The sequence below is a fragment of the Heterodontus francisci genome, chromosome 18 (assembly GCF_036365525.1).
Source record: "Heterodontus francisci isolate sHetFra1 chromosome 18, sHetFra1.hap1, whole genome shotgun sequence".
Classification (NCBI taxonomy): domain Eukaryota; kingdom Metazoa; phylum Chordata; class Chondrichthyes; order Heterodontiformes; family Heterodontidae; genus Heterodontus; species Heterodontus francisci.
Window position 1 is genome coordinate 85,286,252 of NC_090388.1, and position 19,543 is coordinate 85,305,794.

At 44.0% G+C, this 19,543-nt stretch overlaps 1 long non-coding RNA gene across 1 annotated transcript in view; it reads left to right on the forward strand.

Moving 5' to 3' along the window:
- Positions 1 to 19,225, forward strand: part of LOC137379895 (uncharacterized) — a 33,273-nt gene extending 14,048 nt beyond the window's left edge. The window contains exon 4 of the long non-coding RNA XR_010976931.1: positions 18,953 to 19,225. This is a non-coding gene — a long non-coding RNA (uncharacterized lncRNA). The remainder of the gene's footprint in view (positions 1 to 18,952) is intronic.
- The last annotated feature ends 318 nt before the right edge of the window (positions 19,226 to 19,543 follow it).

Consider the following 19,543-nt stretch of genomic DNA (forward strand, 5'->3'; position numbering starts at 1 on the left):
TCTCATTTCCTCTACACTTCTCAGTATTTTCCCATTAATCGTGTTTGCCTTGTTTGACCTCCCCAAATGCATCACCTCACACTTCTCCAAGTTGAATTCCATTTGCCACTTTTCTGCCCATCTGACCAGACCATCAATATCTTCCTGCAGCCTCCAGCTATCCTCCTCGCTATCTACCACACGTCAATCTCTGTTTCGTCTGCAAACTTCTTGATCATGCCCCCTACATTTATGTCCAAATCGTTAATATAGACCACAAAAAGCAGGGCACTCAGTACTGAGCCCTGTGGAACGCCACTGGAAACAGCCCTCCAGTCGCTAAAACACCCCTCAACAACTACCCTTTGTTTCCTGCCACTGAGCCAATTTTGTATCCACCTTGCTGCATTTACCTGGATCCCTTGGGATTTTATTTTTTTAACCAGTCAGCCATGTGGGACCTTGTCAAATGCCTTGCTAAAATCCATGTAGACCACATCAACTGCACTACCCTTATCAATCTTCCTTGTTGCTTCCTTAAAAAAATTGATCAAGTTGGTCAAACAAGATCTTTCCTTAACAAATCCATGCTGACTATCCTTGATTAACCTGTGCCTTTCTAAGTGACAGTTTATCCTGTCTCTCAGAATTGATTCCAATAATTTGCCTGCTACTGAGGTTAGACTGTCTGGTCTGTAATTATTTGGTCTATCCCTCGCTCCCTTTTTAAACAGAGTGTCATGCTAGGACCCACCTGCCAAGAATGAGGCACATTAATTTTGTCATAAAAATTGATTTTAAACTGTTATTGGAGTGAAGAAAGGACTTGTTAAACAGGCAGTGATAGGAAGGACAGAGGGCCATTCCCTGACACATTCAACCCACAATGGACCTTGATCACCAGGGATTGTACATAAGAGGAGCATTCCAGAGATTGCTAAAATGATACACTCCAAGACGTGGTCAGACCAGTTAGTCACAATATTAACCGGCTCGGCAGCCTGGGTTTTTTCTGAATTGTATAAACAGTTTGAACTCAGAAAGATTTTTTGCTCCTGGACTGAGAAGATCTCTGCTGTCTGCTCCCATCTCTTTCTCACAAGCCTCTGAATCCACTGAAGACACATGAACCCCAAGAGAGAAAGGTCTCCTACAGCGAACAAGGTTTAAGAAGAATACTGGGCCCCAACGAAAAGCAAGATCCACCTACAATCAAGGACTCTACAGTGAGCTTGAAGAACTATAACAAAAACTCTTCAGATATTGCCTCAAACTTTTCCACTTTATTTTTCTTCTGCTCTTTTCTGTCTCTATTTGCATGTGTGTATCATGTATGCATGCTAGTGTGGCCGTGTCGTGTATCCGTAGGCATTAACCGAATTAGAGTTTAAGTTTAAGTTTAATAAATTTCAGCTTTTCTTCTTTAAACCTAACAAAGCCTGTTTGTGCTGGTTTCTTTGCTTTTATTTATTTATTTTTTATTTATTTAGAGATACAGCACTGAAAAAGGCCCTTCGGCCCACCGAGTCTGTGCCGACCAACAACCACCCATTTATACTAACCCTCCAGTAATCCCATATTCCCTACCTACACTAGGGGCAATTTACAACGGCCAATTTGCCTATCACCTGCAAGTCTTTGGCTGTGGGAGGAAACCGGAGCACCCGGGGAAAACCCATGCGGTCACAGGGAGAACCTTATAATTGGAAAACGGTGAACAAGGATTCGCCAAGGGGCACTAAAAACACGCTGTGTTTAAAATTACATTCTATTACGGTAAGACTAGGTGAAGGCTGAGAGAGATCCCGAGACACCTTTTTCACCTGGTCATAACAAGAGATACAATGTTAGCAATCCTTCAATCTTCCGGCATCACACATGTATCCAGTGAGGACTGGAAAATGATAGTCAGACTTTCTACTATTTCCTCTCTTGCTTCTTTTAACAGCCTGGGGTACATTTCATCCAGCCCTGGTGATTCAACTTTCAAGGATGCAAATCCCATTAATACGACCTCACTCGCTATGATTATCACATCCAATACTTCACACCCCTCTTCCTTAACTACATTATCTGCATTTTGTGAAGGCAGATGCAAAATATTTATTAAGCACAATACCAACATCTTCCACCCCGACACATAGGTTACCTTTATCATCTTTTATGCACCCTCCTCTTTCCTTAGTTATCCTCTTACTCTTAATGTATTGATAAAACATCCTTGGGTTCACCTTGATTTTGCTTGCCAACATTTTTTCATGCCCTGTCTTCGCTTTCCTAATTTCCTTTTAGATTTCACCCATTCACTTTCTATACTCCTCTTGACTTTCTGTAGTATTGAGTTCTCAGTGTCAGACATAAACTTTCCTTTTCTGCCTTATCTTACCATATAGGCTGCTTGACATCCAGTTCTAGATTTGGCTGTCTCACCCTTTTTCTTTCTGGGAACATGTTGACTCTAAACCCCTTGAATCTTCCCTTTGAATGCCTCCAGCTGCTCTGGCACTGATCTACCTTCAAGTAGGCTGTTTCCAGTCTACTTTGGCCAAATCGCTCCTCAGCTTAGTAAAATTGGCCTTTCCCCAGTCGAGAACTCTAACCACTGTTCTATCTTTGTCCTTTTCCATAATTATGCTAAAACTGCCTGAATTATGATCACTACTACCAAAGTGCTCACCCACTGCCACTCCTTCTACCTGCCCATCTTCATTTCCTAAAAGTAAGTCTAAAACTGTACCTTCTCTTGTTGGACTTACTACATACTGGCCAAAAATGTTCTCCTGAATGCACGTCAAGAATTCTGTTCCCTCAATCCCTTTCACACTAAAACTATCCATGTTAATATTGGTGTAGTTAAAATCCCCTACTATTACTGCCCTATTGTTCTTGCACTTCTCAGAGATTTGCCGACATATTTGCTCTTCTATCTCCCTCTGTCTGTTTGGGGGTCTATAGTCCCAGTGGTGTGATTGCCCCTTTTTTGTTGCTTAGCTCGATCCAAATGGTCTCATTTGATGAACGTTCCAACATATCATCCGTCCTCACAGCTGTAATTCTTTCTTTGACCAAAATTGCCACTCTCCCTCCTTTCTTATCCCCCTCCCTATCACGTCTGAAAACCTTGTAACCAGGAACGTTGAGCTGCCATTCCTGTCCTTCCTTAAGCCATGTTCCTGTAACAGCCAAGATATCATACTACCATGTGTCTATCTGTGCCTTCAGCTCATCTGCTTTCTTTGTTATACTCCTTGCATTGAAATAGAGACCCTTGAGCACTGCCAAAATCTTTTTTTAAATTTTCTAACCTTTGTTTCCTCTGGCAAAATCATGGAACTCACTTCCTAACAGCACTGTGGGTGTGCCTACACCACAAGGACTGCAACGGTTCAAGAAGGCAGCTCACCACCACCTTCTCAAGGGCAATTAGGGATAGTCAATAAATGCTGGCCTGGCCAGCGGCGCCCATATCCTGTGAAATGAATTTTTAAAAAGCCTCTATTTACAGCAATACTCCAGTTCTATACTACCAAATGTTTTCTCTGATGAAAAGGTTTTGGTACTAAGGGTGTTTGTCTCAAACTGTGTGCAGTACCTTTAGTTGGCCATTTGGCTATTTCTGTGCACAGTGAGTCTGCTTGCCCTCCAACGTCCCGTCTCCTCTATTCTACAAGCCACTGACAGGCACCGTCATGAGAATTTCCAGAATCAAGAAGGTCCCATTCAGGTCCAGAATTGGCTAATGTGCAGGAAAAGGTTCTTAAGGTTCAAAACTGTTTCTCAACACCATAGGAAATCTGAAATGGAGCAAGTGAATACCCTCCTGTATTCAGTCGGAGCGATAGTGGAAAACGTAACTCTCCAACAGGGGATCAACGAGGCTACTGATAAATTTGCATAGGTACTCCAAGCCGTTGATAAATATTTTAATATCTGTACCAGTAAAATCTTGGAAAGAGCCAAATTTAATAAGTGGGTGCAGATGATTGGTGAATCTGTAGATTCCTATATTAATGACCTTTATAGATTGGCAGAAGGGAGTGAATATGGTAAATTAAAGCAAAACTAATCAGAGACAGGATAGTTGTTAGCATAGTGGATGAATCCTTGTCAGACCTGCTGTAATCCAAGGAAGACCTTACACTGGAAAAGGCCATTCACATTGCAGGACAGGCTGAAGTTCGCAAACAGAATAGGGACATCCTACAAGCCGAGGACAAGCTGTGGATGAGAAGGAGTCCAATGCCCGACCGACTGGTTAAACCAAAGCCAGGGAAGCACTTTGAGGAACAGAAAAAACATACAGCTGAGAAGGCGCATGACACAGGAAAATCATCCCAACATTGTGGAGCCAAGAGGACCCATAGTCGAGAGCAGCAAGTAAAGCTGAGTGTTTTAAGTGTGGAAAAACCAGGCAATATGGGAAGGTGTGCCACATCAAAATTTCTGTGCTTAAAGTTTCAAAGCAGAAAACCTTCACACAAACAGCAGTGAATCAAGTTCAGCAGTAGCCACAAGAGAAAGAACCAGGAGAGTTCTTGGGAGAAATCAGTAACATAGACCAAGATTTCTGGACAGCAAATGTCTACGTGAATGGACACCTCACAAATTTTAAGCTTGACACAGGGGCTAGCATCATGGTATTGTCTGACCAAGAGCCTTAGGTGAAGAGACATTACCTGCAACCAACAGATATACAGTTGCATGGTCCAGGCGGGACACAACTGTGAGTAAAAGGCAAACTCCAAGCAACTCTTCAGCATAGAGGCAGACAACTGATAGAGACCTTACATTGTCTTGCACAATCAAGAAGTTTATTTACTGACTGGAACTGCAGTTGATTAAAAAGGTAACTGAAGTCAAACAAACAAAGTTAAACAATACCTTTCAAACAGTATTCCCAAAGCTGTTCACAGGGCTCAGGAAACTAAAGACGGAGGACAGGATCACTCTGAAGGGAAGGGGCCAGAGCAGTGTGTATCTTCACACCAAGAAGAATTTCTCATCCCTTATTAAGCAAAGTCCAATAACAATTGGAGGAGATGACAAGAATGGGTGTTATCTCTCCGGTAACACAACCCAAGGACTGGTGTTCAGCCATGGTTCCTGTTCCGAACCCAAATGGAACTCTGAATATGCTTAACGCAGCTCAACAAAGCAATAGTGTGTGAGATTCACTCAATGTCTACGGTGGATGATAGTTTATCGAAACTCGCTCATAGCACCATGTTTACAATAGTGGGTTTTGACAGGTACCCCTGGATGAGACCTCAAGTTTCTTGACTTCATTCATAACACCTTCTGGGCGGTTTTGTTTTACCGCTTAGAATAACCTTCGCACCGAAAATGTTTCAATGATCAATGCCCAATATCCTAGAAGGGCCCACAGGAATGATGGATTTTACCAAGCCTCTGACATCAGGGATCGTGGCGGGGGGGGAGGGGCGGAAAATGCCTTCGGGAGATGTCCACCATGGGCCTTGGTGTCAGGAAGGCCTGGCCTCATATTGCTGGTGGTGGCGAGTCTCATGGCGGCACCCATCCCCAACCCCGCTGTTAGGTGACAGGGACAGAATTTAAATATGTTAATCAATGCAAATTAACAAATCAAAGACTTACCTGCTCCCGCCGGCTGTCCCGATCCCATATTGTGGTCAGTTGCAGGACTCCCACGCCTTCGGATCTCCATCCAGAGATCCGATGCAGGACACTGGTGGGAAGGGGGGTGGAGCATGGTGTCCAGTTTGGTTGAAGATATCAAAACAGGTTTATTACAGCTAAATATTATATACAGTACGGAGCTAACTATTTACTCCTGGTCCCTTGTGTGGGTCAGATGTGCCCGGCATATGCCCAATGACAGAGATGCAGCTATTCACTCCAGATGGATGGCTTCCAATTTGCAGCATCAACACCTGGATACCCATCCATCTGAGTACAAAGAAACGAGCACTGAGACATGTCCCTTACCCTGGCAGAGCGGAGAAGGTCGTTGACCCGCTTACGGCATTGAATCCATGTCCTTCTCACAACCCGCGGCTGCTGACCTCCTCCACAACCTCCATCCAGGCCTTCCTGGTGATCTGAGAAGGCCTCCTCCTTCTGTCTGGAGGGAAAGATCCTCCCGCCTTGTCACAGCCGCCTAGAGGAGGACATGTGGGGAGTCACTGGTGAACCGTGGGGTCACTTGGTTGGCGCTCTCTGCAATTGCCACAAGCGGGTTCTGATCCTCCAAGTTCTCACCTTGGTTTCTGACAAGGTCTGGTGGGTTGACCCTTTCAGTCAGAGGACAGCTCCTGTATCCCTCAGCCTGTTCTATGTGTCAGTAATGTTCGTCCTCTGAAAAGCAAGCAGCACTCTCAGAGCCATTAAAGGTGACCTTCCCGCCCGCACGCCTTTTCTGACAGACGCTAATTGGTTAACTCGCGCTCGATCGTGGCAGCATTTGAGCGCGGAGCGGGAACGCCTTCGGCGACCGCATCCACTTCCCGGACTAAGGCCCCATCGGGTCACATTAAATTCCAGCCGTGATCTTGTTTTAAATCAATTTGAACATCTACAAAGCACAGCTTTCTTCAATCATTTACTGAAAGTCTGAGTCCTGCTATTATGGTTGACTCATAGAAACATAGAAAATAGGAGCAGGAGTAGGCCATTCGGCCCTTCGGACCTGCTCCGCTATTCAAAAAAAGATCAGGGCTGATCGTCTAATTCAGTACCCTGTTCCCGCTTTCTCCCCATATCCTTGATCCCTTTGGCATTAAGAAATATATCTAGCTCCTTCTTGAATATATTTAATGACCTGGCCTCCACTGCCTTCTGCGGTAGAGAATTCCACAGGTTCACCATCCTCTGAGTGAAGAAATTTCTCCTCATCTCGATTCTAAATGGCATAACCCATATCCTGAGACTGTGACCCCTGGTTCTGGACTCCCCAGCCATCAGGAACATCCTTCCTGCATCTAGCCTGTCTAGTCCTGTTAGAATTTATAGGTTTCTATGAGATCCCCTCTCATTCTTCTAAACTCTGGTGAATATAGGCCTGGTTGACTCAATCACTCCTCATACATCAATCCTGCCATCCCAGGAATCAGTCTAGTAAATCTTTTTTGCACTCCCTCCATGGCAAGAACATCCTTCTTCAGATAAGGAGACCAAAACTGCACACAATACTCCAGATGTGGTCTCACCAAGGCCCTGCATAACTGTAGTAAGACATCCTTGCTCCTGTACTCAAATCCTCTTGCAATGAAGGCCAACATACCATTCACCTTCCTAACTGCTTGCTGCACCTGCATGCTTGCTTTCAGTGACTGGTATACAAGGACACCCAGGTCTCGTTGCACCTCCCTCTTTCCCAATCTATCACCATTCAGAGAATAATCTGCCTTTCTGTTTTTACAACCAAAGTGGGTAACCTCACATTTATCCACGTTATACTGCATCTGCCATGTATTTGCCCACTCACCCAACTTGTCCAAATCACATTGGAGCCTGTTTGCATCCTCCAACAGCTCACATCTCCCCCCCAGCTTTGTGTCATCTGCAAACTTGGAAATGTTATATTTAGTTCCCTCACCCAAGTCATTAATATATATTGTGAATAGCTGGGGCCCAAGCACTGATCCCTGTGGTACCCCACTAGTCACTAACTGCCACCCGGGAAAAGATCCATTTATTCCTACTCTCTGTTTCCTGTCTGTCAAACAATTCTCAATCCTTGCCAGTATATTACCCCCAATCCCATGTGCTTTAATTTGGTACACTAACCTCTTATGTGGGACCTTATCAAAAGCCTTCTGAAAATCCAAATACACCACATCCACTGGTTCTCCCTCATCTATTCTACTAGTTACATCCTCAAAAAACTCCAGTAGATTTGTTAAGCACGATTTCACTTTCGTAAACCCAAGCTGACTTTGTCCAATCTCGTTTATGCTTTCCAGGTGTTCTGCTATCACATCTTTTATAATGGACTCTAGCATTTTCCCCACACCTGATGTAAGGCTAACTGGTCTGTAATTCCCTGTTTTTTCTCTCTCTCCTTTTTTTAAATAGTAGGGTTACATTTGCCACCCTCCAATCTGTAGGAACTGTTCCAGAGTCTATAGAATTTTGGAAGATGACCACCAATGCATCCACTATTTCCAGGGCCACTTCCTTTAGTACTCTGGGATGTAGATTATCAGGCCCTGGGGATTTGTCAGCCTTTAACCCTATTAATTTCTCTGGTACCTTTTTTTTACTAATACTGATTTCCTTCAGTTCCTCCCTCTCCCTCTTGGTTCCCTAACATTCCTGGGAGGTTACTTGTGTCCTTCTTTGTGAAGACAGAACCAAAGTATGTGTTTAATTGTTCTGCCATTTCTTTGTTCCCCATTATAATTTCTGCCATTTCTGACTGTAAAGGACCTACATTTGTCTTCACTAATCTTTTTCTCTTCACATATTTATAGAAGCTTTTACAGTCAGTTTTTATGTTTCCCACAAGTTTACTCTCCTACTCTATTTTCCCCCGCTCAATCAACCTCTTTGTTCTCCTTTGCTGAATTCTAAACTGCTCCCAATCCTCAGACTTGCTGCTTTTTCTGGCAATTTTATTTGCCTCCTGTTTTGATCTGATACTATCCCTAATTTCTTTTGTAAGCCACAGTTGAGCCACATTTCTGGTTTTATTTTTGTGCCAGACAGGAATTAATGATTGTTGTAATTCATGCACACATTCTTTAAATATTATCCATTACCTATCCACCATCAACCCTTTTAGTAAAGTTCTCCAATCTATCATAGCCAAGTCACACCTCATCCCTTCATATTTTCCTTTATTTAGATTCAGGAACCTAGTTTTGGATATAACTACTTCACTCTCCGTCTTAATGAAGAATTCTATCATGTTATGGTCGCTCGTCCCCAAGGGACCCCGTACAACAAGATTGTTAATTCCTCCTTTCTCATTGCACAATACCCTGTTCTCTGGTTGGTTCCTCAACATATTGGTCTAAAAAACCGCCACGTACACACTCCAGGAAATCTTCCTCCACAGTCTTATTACTAATTTGGATTGACCCATCGATATGTAAATTAATGTCGCCCATGAATACAGTTGTGCCCTTATTGCATGCGTCTCTAATTTCCTGTTTAATGCCATCCCTTACATCTCCACTGGCCTATAGACAACCCCCACCAATTTTTTCTGCCCCTTGGTGTTTCTTAGCTCCACCCATACAGATTCAACATCATGATTTTTCCGAGCCAATATCTTTGCTCACTATTGCATTGATTTCCTCCTTTACTAACAATGCTACCCCATCTCCTTTCCCTTTTTGCCTGTCCATGTAAAGGGTTAATACTGAAGACAGTGAGAGACCCATCCCATGGTACGTGCAATGTTGTAACAGTCACATGAGATAGGCTTGGGGAGAAGAAGCTATAGCAGTATGAAGGATGCTGGCTTAGTTGGCTTGTGGAGAGTGTATATAGTAACTGTAAATAATAGAGTTGTTAGTTAACCTTTATCTAGAATGTCCTACAATGCTACGAATACAAATACAAATAAAGTCCATACAGAACTTGTTTGTGACCTCGCTCTCCGGCGAAATGGCAGCTCCTCTACCTTTTCCTCTGCCCTGACTGCAGACCACACGTTTGGTGTTTCACTACATGCAGATCCCACCTCTAATGTTATCCTGTAATGTGTGTGCAGTGTCAGTATCTGAGCTCATGCCTGTGAGTGTGAGAATGAGTGATGGTGTTTCAGCTTCATCACTGTCTACCTGCTCTTCCAACTGTTGCAGTTCTTGGATATCTGAAAGGAGAAAGACAGAGGGTAGGGTTGTGTTCAGGGGAGGGTGGGAAAGTAAGAGGTGCATGTTTACACCATCTGCAGCTTGTAAGTCTGAAGGGAGTATGGGACAAGGGGCAAATGGGATGTGAGAAGGAGGATTAGGAATGAGGATAGCAACATCTCCAATGGTTTCAGCTCTGCCACTGGCCATGGCCTCAATTATGGCTGCTCCAATGCTGGAGAGCACCGTCCCCTCCACTGGGGTTAGGAACTGCAGCCGTGTATGTCCCCTGCTGCCTCCGGTTACGCGCCATCTTATCTTGCAAGACAGGAGAGTGTGTCAGTGAGTGTGGTGCAGTATGTTTGGGTGATGTGGCTGTCATGGTTGAATAGCTGGCACTGTACATGAGCTGTGAAGTTTGCAGCAGTGCCCAATGGGTGAGGGTGAGGTGAAGCTATGAATGTGAGCTATGAGTTATAATCGACAGAGATTTTCGGTAGGCAAGTGAGGGCCATTACGCACAGTATGAGGCTAATGGTAAAGTCAGTGGGATACGGCGTTTGAAGATGAATTCACTGGCCTTCACCACTCATCTGAGGTCATTGAACATTTTGCGGCACTCCATCTAGGTCCTCCTGGCATTGACTGCCATAGCTATCTGCTGCCATTCCCTTGGCACAGTCTGTCTGGAGGGCCTCCAGGCAGTCTGTCGATAGATGATGTCTCTCCTCCTGTACTACGGACTCCAGTAGAGCTTTGGAAAATCTTGGAGCCCACTGACTGCCATGTTGCACCATTCATGTGAGTTTGCCAGACCAGAATCAGTTGTAAAATGACTTCCAGCACCTGCTGCAGCCAGAATGCACCTCCCATTTAAAATGTGCAGGCTGGCTTTAAGTAGTGCAGGCATGCTTTAACTGGTGCTGGCCTCTCACAGTTTTATGCTCATTGTTCAGGCTGGTTTCAGCTCCAGCCCAATTGCACAACCTTTGTGTTTTTTTACTTCCTTTCCCAGTTTGGGTTTGTTTCCGCTCTCTGTTTATTTTTCTCTGTATCTCTCTCTCCCCCACTATGTGTTTTTCTCTCTTCCTCCCCGACTTTGTGTTTCTCTCTCCCCTCACTTAGTGCTTTTATCTCTCACTCCCCCACTTTGTGTTTTTCTCTCTTTATTTTATTTCGAGAGACAGCACTGAAACAGGCCCTTTGGCCCACCGAGTCTGTGCTGACCAACAACCACCCATTTATACTAATCCTACATTAATCCCTACCACCGACCTACACTAGGGGCAATTTACAATAGCCAATTTACCTATCAACCTGCAAGTCTTTGGCTATGGGAGGAAACTGGAGCACCCGGCTGAAACTCACAGGGTCACAGGGAGAACTTGCAAACTCCGCACAGACAGTACCCAGAACTGAACCCGGGTCACTGGAGCTGTGAGGCTGCGGTGCTAACCACTGCGCTACCCCACTTTCTCCCCTACTTTGTGTTTTTCACTCTCACCTCCTGTACTTTGTGTATTTCTCTCTCGCTCCTCCGCTTTGTGTTTTTCTCTCTCCTTCACTTTTTGTTTTTCTCTCTCTCCTTCACTTTGTGTTTTGCTCTCTCTCCTTCACTTTTGTTTTTCTCTCTCTCTACCTCACTTTGTGTTTTTCTCTCTCTCCTCCCCTACTTTGTGTTTTTCTCTCTCTCTCCCCCACTTTGTGTTTTTCTCTCTCTCCCCCACTTTGTGTTTTTCTCTCTCTCCCCCACGTTGTGTTTTTTTCCCTCCCCCACTTTGTGTTTTTCCTCTCCCTCTCAGACTCTTTGTGTTTTTCTCTCTCTCCCCCACTTTGTGCTTTTCTCTCTCTCTTTCTCCCCCACTTTGTGTTTTTCTCTCTCTCTCCTCCACTTTGTGTTTTTCTCTCTCTCCTCACTTTGTGTTTTTCTCTATCGCTCTCCCCCACTTTGTATTTCTCTCTCTCTCTCCCATTTTGTGTTTTTCACTCTCTCTTCCCCCACTTTGTGTTTTTCTCTCACTCTCTTCCCCCACTTTGTGTTTTTCTCTCTCTCTCTCTCCTCCACTTTGTGTTTTTCTCTCACTCTCTCCCCCACTTTTTCTTTCTCTCTCTCTCCCCCACTTTGTCTTTCTCTCTCTCTCCCCCACTTTGTCTTTCTCTCTCTCTACCTCCACTTTGTATTTCTCTCTCTCTCTCCTCCACTTTGTGTTTTTCTCTCACTCTCTCCCCCTCTTTTTCTTTCTCTCTCTCTCCCCCACTTTTTCTTTCTCTCTCTCTCCCCCACTTTGTATTTCTCTCTCTCTCCCCCACTTTTTCTTTCTCTCTCTCTCCCCCACTTTGTATTTCTCTCACTCTCTCCCCCACTTTTTCTTTCTCTCTCTCTCCCCCACTTTGTATTTCTCTCTCTCTACCTCCACTTTGTATTTCTCTCTCTCTCTGCTGTATGAACTTTTCTGATCTCTGGAAGAATACACATGGCAGCAATTTCTCCATTGCTGCTGAAAATGGAACCTTTGCTTGTGGCTCCCCCTACTGGCACACTGTACATGCTGCATCAAATACATATCATTGCTTCCAATCACCAATACACTACACAATAGACTACATCCCTCCTCTTCTTGGTGAATGTGAGGTATGTCATCATTTTGTTTTTTTTTGACTGAATACAATATTTGAACATCCAGAATGAGCTATCTGTTTCACAGTGTGCTTCAATGATTTGCTTTCATTGTTCTGCTTGGAAATAACTTCACTTTGTTACATAATCTCTTAAGTATGTCACTCACCAGCAGGACATCAATTGCGACATCAGGTGTTGTCTCATTTAACTTGTGTGCTTCATCTGAAGTCTCGATGCCCGGATCGGATGCAATACTTGCGGATGGTATTTGCAATACTTCGAAGAATGACATGTTTCATGTCCTGAATGGATGGATGTCATTGGGGGGTTGTTTGCTTTCCAACATAACCATCACATTTTACTAGCACTTTCTCATAGGAATATAGGAGCAAGAGTAGGCCATTCAGTCCATCGAGCCTGTCTGGTCATACAAGATGATCATGGCTAATCATCCACTTCAATGCCTTTTTCCCACACCATCCTCAGATCCCCTTAAGTCATTGGTATTTAGGAATCTGTCAATCTCGGCTTTAAACATACTCAATGACTGAGCTCCCAAAGCCCTCTGGGGTAGAGAATTCCAAAGATTCACAACCCTCTGAATAAAGACATTTCTCCTCATCTCTGTCCCAAGTGGCTTCCCCCTTATTTTGTAATTGTGTCCCCTGGTTCTAGACTCCCTAACCAAGGGAAACGTCTTAGCTATATCTACCCTGTCTATCCCTTTAAGTATTTTGTAGGATTCTATGAGATCACCTCTCATTCTTCGGAACTCTAGAGAATACAGACCCAGTTTCCCCAATCTCTCTTCATAGGACAGTCCCGCCATCCCAGAAACAAGACTGGTGAACCTTTGTTGCACTCCCTCTGTGGCAATAATATCCTTCCTAAGGTAAAGGGACCAAAACAGCACCCAGTATTCCAGGTGCAGTCTAACCAAGGTTCTATACAATTGAAATCTCCTGGCTTTAGCGATGTCGTTTTGAATTTCATGTTTCGCTCTGTGTTTGCTTTCATGCAATCTTTTTGGCCTCGATCATGTTCACGTACATGCTTACGGGGTAGCTCAGGATGATGTGTGCACATGGGATGTGGGAAGGTAAGTGCAGCTCGAGGCTTTCCAGTGGTCGCTCTGAATGAGGAATCACTCTGTGAAGAAAACGATACAACTCCTGCTTCCATGACTTGCTGTCAGCAGTAGCTGTATGGATCACTTTTTTCAAGGTATGCATTAATCACTCAACTTCTCCATTAGCTCTTGGCCAACAGAGTATGATTTCTTTGGTGAGTGAAGCCCAGGTAGTTTGTGAATTTACTGAACTCATCGCTGATAGTAGGGGTCCATTGTCACTTCTCACCATTTGAGGGACTCCAAATAAAGCAAACATCAGGTCAGGTTTTGGACGACTGTTTTTGCTGAGATATATGTAGCTATTTCTACAACTGGGAATCTGCTTTAGCTGTAATTGACAACAGGCAAGTGCTCGTAAGTGGGTAGGTCTGTGAAGTCTATGCTAACGTCAATCCATTGATCTTCAGGTAGTTCAGGCATGTTGAGCAGATCATGACCATCTGGTATTGTGGTTGCTTGACATGGCAACACTGATTGATTTTGTGCTCCACCATATGGTCAATTCCCGGGAATCATACCTTTTCCCAAAGAAGTTGCTTGGTTTTGACAATTTCCTGGTGACCCTCATATGCTAATTCGACAACACATTCTCCCAAAGACTGCGGAATGATAATGCAGTTGCCGCATAACATGAAATCAGAAGTGGTTGCAATTGTGAGCTCATTTCAAACATTCTAAAGAGCTTGTAGTATGTGAGTGATTTCATTTGTAGATGCTCTCTCAATTACATCTTTCCAGTTTTATGATTCCATAGCTGTCATGCATAACTGCAATGCTTCATCTTGTTATGTTGCCACTTTGATGTCACTTAGTTTCAGCAACTTTGGCACCGCATTTACACCACATTTACTAACAATAGTTAAGATATTGTTTGGCAGTCTTCTTTGGAACTGTTGTGTTTGATTGCTCAGTGACTGATTGCTGTGTGCTGTGTTTGTAAGACTGCTCGTAATAGTGTCAATCAACACTGATGGGGCGTGGTTCCAAAAGTGAAACTAGGACACATTGGGCAGCCAACTTGGATAAAGCCTACACACACAGAAATCATGAGTCTGTCTTTTGCATGTTTCGGGTATGAACCATAACAATCTGGTGACGAAGATGTCAAGTATATTAAATTTACCTTCCCCAGCGCCTTCCCTGTCATTGGCAGGAGATCCTCCCATTCTGTGGGACAGATGGATTTCTGGGTTTGAAAGCTACTTTCTCACTGTGGGTGTGGGTGTTGAGAATGTAGCAGTGATCCACAAGAAGGCGATACTCATGCATGGCCTCGGAGCAGAGAGCCAGCGTATATTCGGGCAGCTAACGGATGATACGTCTATGTTCAATAAGGCAATAAGTGCTCTCGAGAAATACTTCGGTCTGAAGAAAAGTGTGATCATTGACCGATACACGTTCCTCCAGAGATGCCAGGGAAATGGTGAGCCCATAAAATAATATGTGGCAACTTGTGTCAGTTGGCTTCTACGTGCAAATTTGAAATGCTAACTAATTGAAAAACCTTCAATCTCACAAATTAGGGAACTCATGGAGAATGATGGTTTGACTTAGGAATAGGCCATGACCTTGGCCATCTAAATCAGATCCGCCATGTTAGATTGGAAGATGTTACACAAAACTACGCCTCAGGCTCAGGGTCACAGACACAGCTTGTCCAATCAACTCTAGTGCAAGGGTACAGACAAAGAGACTTCAGAAGGCTCATCAACACTTGCCCTATCATGGTCAAACACCCTCAAAAACGTGCCCAAATTGTGGGGGTACCCCTGGATTCAAAATACCATGTTTGACACAAGGGAAAAAGTTCAATGCATGCTCAAAGATGAATCGCTTCACAAAGGTATGCAGGTTATCAAAGAAGAAGTCTTTGTCAGTTCGACACATGCAGGAACCTATTCCTGACAGTGAGATGCAGTATGTCAATACTATCACGGACAATAAAGCAGCAGGTTCCATGTACAGGGGTCACTTCAAGGATTGTACAGTTACAATTGTGGGCATTTTAGTGTCACTCCTCATTGATGTGGGTGCAAATGTATCCATACTGAGTGAAGACCTCTATTGTCATTATTGTCATTCCTGCAACAGACACTTTTCAGGCTTACAATGACTAGATTAGAATTAGAACATTACAGCGCAGTACAGGCCCTTCGGCCCTCGATGTTGCGCCGACCTGTGAAACCATCTGACCTACACTATTCCATTTTCATCCATATGTCTATCCAATGACCACTTAAATGCCCTTAAAGTTTGCGAGTCTACTACTGTTGCAGGCAGGGCGTTCCACGCCCCTACTACTCTCTGAGTAAAGAAACTACCTCTGACATCTGTCCTATATCTATCACCCCTCAACTTAAAGCTATGTCCCCTCGTGTTTGCCATCACCATCCAAGGAAAAAGACTCTCACTATCCACCCTATCTAACCCTCTGATTATCTTATATGTCTCTATTAAGTCACCTCTCCTCCTCCTTCTCTCCAACGAAAACAACCTCAAGTCCCTCAGCCTTTCCTCGTAAGACCTTCCCTCCATACCAGACAACATCCTAGTAAATCTCCTCTGCACCCTTTCCATAGCTTCCACATCCTTCCTATAATGCGGTGACCAGAACTGCACGCAATACTCCAGGTGCGGTCTCACCAGAGTTTTGTACAGCTGCAGCATGACATCGTGGCTCCGAAACTCGATCCCCCTACTAATAAAAGCTAACACACCATATGCCTTCTTAACAGCCCTATTAACCTGGGTAGCAACCTTCAGGGATTTATGCACCTGGACACCAAGATCTCTCTGTTCATCTACACTACCAAGAATCTTCCCATTAGCCCAGTGCTCTGCATTCCTGTTACTCCTTCCAAAGTGAATCACCTCGCACTTTTCCGCATTAAACTCCATTTGCCATCTCTCAGCCCAGCTCTGCAGCCTATCTATGTCCCTCTGTACCCTACAACATCCTTCGGCACTATCCACAACTCCACCGACCTTAGTGTCATCCGCAAATTTACTAACCCACCCTTCTACACCCTCTTCCAGGTCATTTATAAAAATGACAAACAGCAGTGGCCCCAAAACAGATCCTTGCGGTACACCACTAGTAACTAAACTCCAGGATGAACATTTGCCATCAACCACCACTCTCTGTCTTCTTTCAGCTAGCCAATTTCTGATCCAAAGCTCTAAATCACCTTCAACCCCATACTTCCGTATTTTCTGCAATAGCCTACCATGGGGAACCTTATCAAACGCCTTACTGAAATCCATATACACCACATCCACGGCTTTACCCTCATCCACCTGTTTGGTCACCTTCTCGAAAAACTCAATAAGGTTTGTGAGGCACGACCTACCCGTCACAAAACCGTGCTGACTATCGCTAATGAACTTATTCTTTTCAAGATGATTATAAATCCTGTCTCTTATAACCTTTTCCAACATTTTACCCACAACCGAAGTAAGGCTCACAGGTCTATAATTACCAGGGCTGTCTCTACTCCCCTTCTTGAACAAGGGGACAACATTTGCTATCCTCCAGTCTTCCGGCACTATTCCTGTCGACAATGACGACAGAAAGATCAAGGACAAAGGCTCTGCAATCTCCTCCCTAGCTTCCCAGAGAATTTTAGGATAAATCCCATCTGGCCCAGGGGACTTATCTATTTTCACACTTTCCAAAATTGATAACACCTCCTCCTTGTGAACCTCAATCCCATCTAGCCTCGTAGCCTGAATCTTAGTATTCTCCTCGACAACATTTTCTTTCTCTACTGTAAATACTGACGCAAAATATTCATTTAACACTTCCCCTATCTCCTCTGATTCCACACACAACTTCCCACTACTATCCTTGATTGGCCCTAATCTAACTCTAGTCATTCTTTTATTCCTGATATACCTATAGAAAGCCTTAGGGTTTTCCCTGATCCTATCCGCCAATGACTTCTCGTGTCCTCTCCTTGCTCTTCTTAGCTCTCCCTTTAGATCCTTCCCTGTCTTCAGAATGATCGCAGTTCCAGTGCACTACAAAAATTTAAAACTAGACAAGTTCACACTCTATGTGGCCAAAGGCCACCAATGCCTAATGGGGGAGACCTGTTCGATAAGCTTGGCTTCAAACTTGTACACCTCTCCAGAGCACAACACCTTCCTTATTCACCGGATTTGGGGAGATTAAGAGGCACTGTCATGTTCCTTGCATCGACACATCAATTCCGCCTGCTTCGCAAAATCGGAGACAGTTGTAGTTTGCAATCCGTGCTGTAGTATCATAGGAGCTGAAACGACTGGAAGCAGATGGTATCACTGAGTTAATCAAATTATCCCCATGGATATCTAGCCTAGTCATTGCATGATGCAAAATTAGAAAAGTTAGACTATGCGTTGACCTTACGTCAGTCAGAAAAGCAATATTCCGGACAAGTACCCGTTCCTATGATCCAAGAACTATTGGCATCATTTCATGACTCCACAGTCTTCACAAAGCTCATGTGATGGAGCTATCATCAGATACTACTAGTTGAGTGAAGCCATCATCTTACAGACTTTGTTACACAAGACAATGTGTTTCAGTACCGCAGAATGGCCTATGGGCTAAGTACAGCACCTAGTGCGTTCCAGAAGATTGTGTCTTCAGTCTTATCAGACATTGAGGGGATGCTCAACCCTATCGACAATATCGTCCATGGAAGGGACAAAGGGAACCACAATCAACGGTTAACTGTGGTTCTCACTCAACTTGTACACGTAACAAGGACAAATGCACATTCGCGGCATCTGAGCTTGACTTTTTTGGGTACGAAGTGACTGGAGTAAAGCCAACATTAAAGCCATTCATGCGCTTCCAACCCCATCTAAGGCAAAAGAGTTGGCATCGTTCCTCGGCACTACCAACTTTTAACACAAATTTGTGCACCAGTCTACGGAGATCATGGAGTCTCTTCAAAAGTTACTGCACAAAGATACGCAATGGGAATTGTCAGGAAAACTCCATATGCCAAATGGGGAATATTAATTACATCGGTTGGAAACTTACATTAGACTTTTAATGGAAAAATCCTACAAGTTAACGTTTAAAAAAACCAGCAGCAAAGATGACCATTACAATTTACATTTGAAACACCAGGAGATTGAACTGGAGATGAAAAGTCCAACAAAGCCCAGCCAGAACAATGCTTTGGCTAACTTGAGTAAATTAGCCAGATGATCCTCGTTAGCGAGCTATTCAAAGTCATCCCGAGGCATGTAGCACCTGGAATTTCATTAGAAGATTCCAGAAAAAACTTCATTGGAAACAAAGGGGATAGAACCATGTGACTGCCAGCTCATCTCTGAAGAAACTAAAGTTTTATGTCACAGACAGTAGATCGGTAGTAACTGAGGGTATAGCAGCAAAGATAGCAGATGCTCCCCCTGAGTCTCTCTTTCTCTCTCTCTCTGTAGAAAATATCAAGAGAAGAACTGGCTGTGACTGGGACCCCCCTCCCCCCAAGACCACGACAGCCAGAAACCAGGGGAAGAGAATCAACAACCAATTCTGCCTTCAGGAGCCCTGAGCAAAGCAAGCCAAGCACCATGCACTGGAACCAGTGAAGACTTCAAGACTGTATTTAAGTTCCATTTATTTTGGACTTCAACCCAACTACCAAATCTGTTTCCCTCTGCAATTTATTTGTGTGTGAGTGACTCTTGTGTGAATATGTAGCATGTTTTTAATCTGGTTAGACTGTTAAATGTAATAAACTTGCCTCTTTCTTTTCGAACTCAAGAAAACCTGTCTGATTGGTCCTTTTGCAATTATGCTAGAGGATCAAGGTCAAACAATCACAGAGGTGGTAAGCACAACCACTGTTTTAAAAAAGGAATAAATCCTGTTGAAGTCAAATGAGGGAAAGGGCAAAAGGGGAGCCTGAGATCCCCCCCCCTCACCTGGCCATAACAGAATGGACAATCGCACAGCAAACATAATTTGACATGTTAAAGGTGAAGATAGCATCTTGTGTATTTCAATCCACATGTGGAAGCATATGTCAC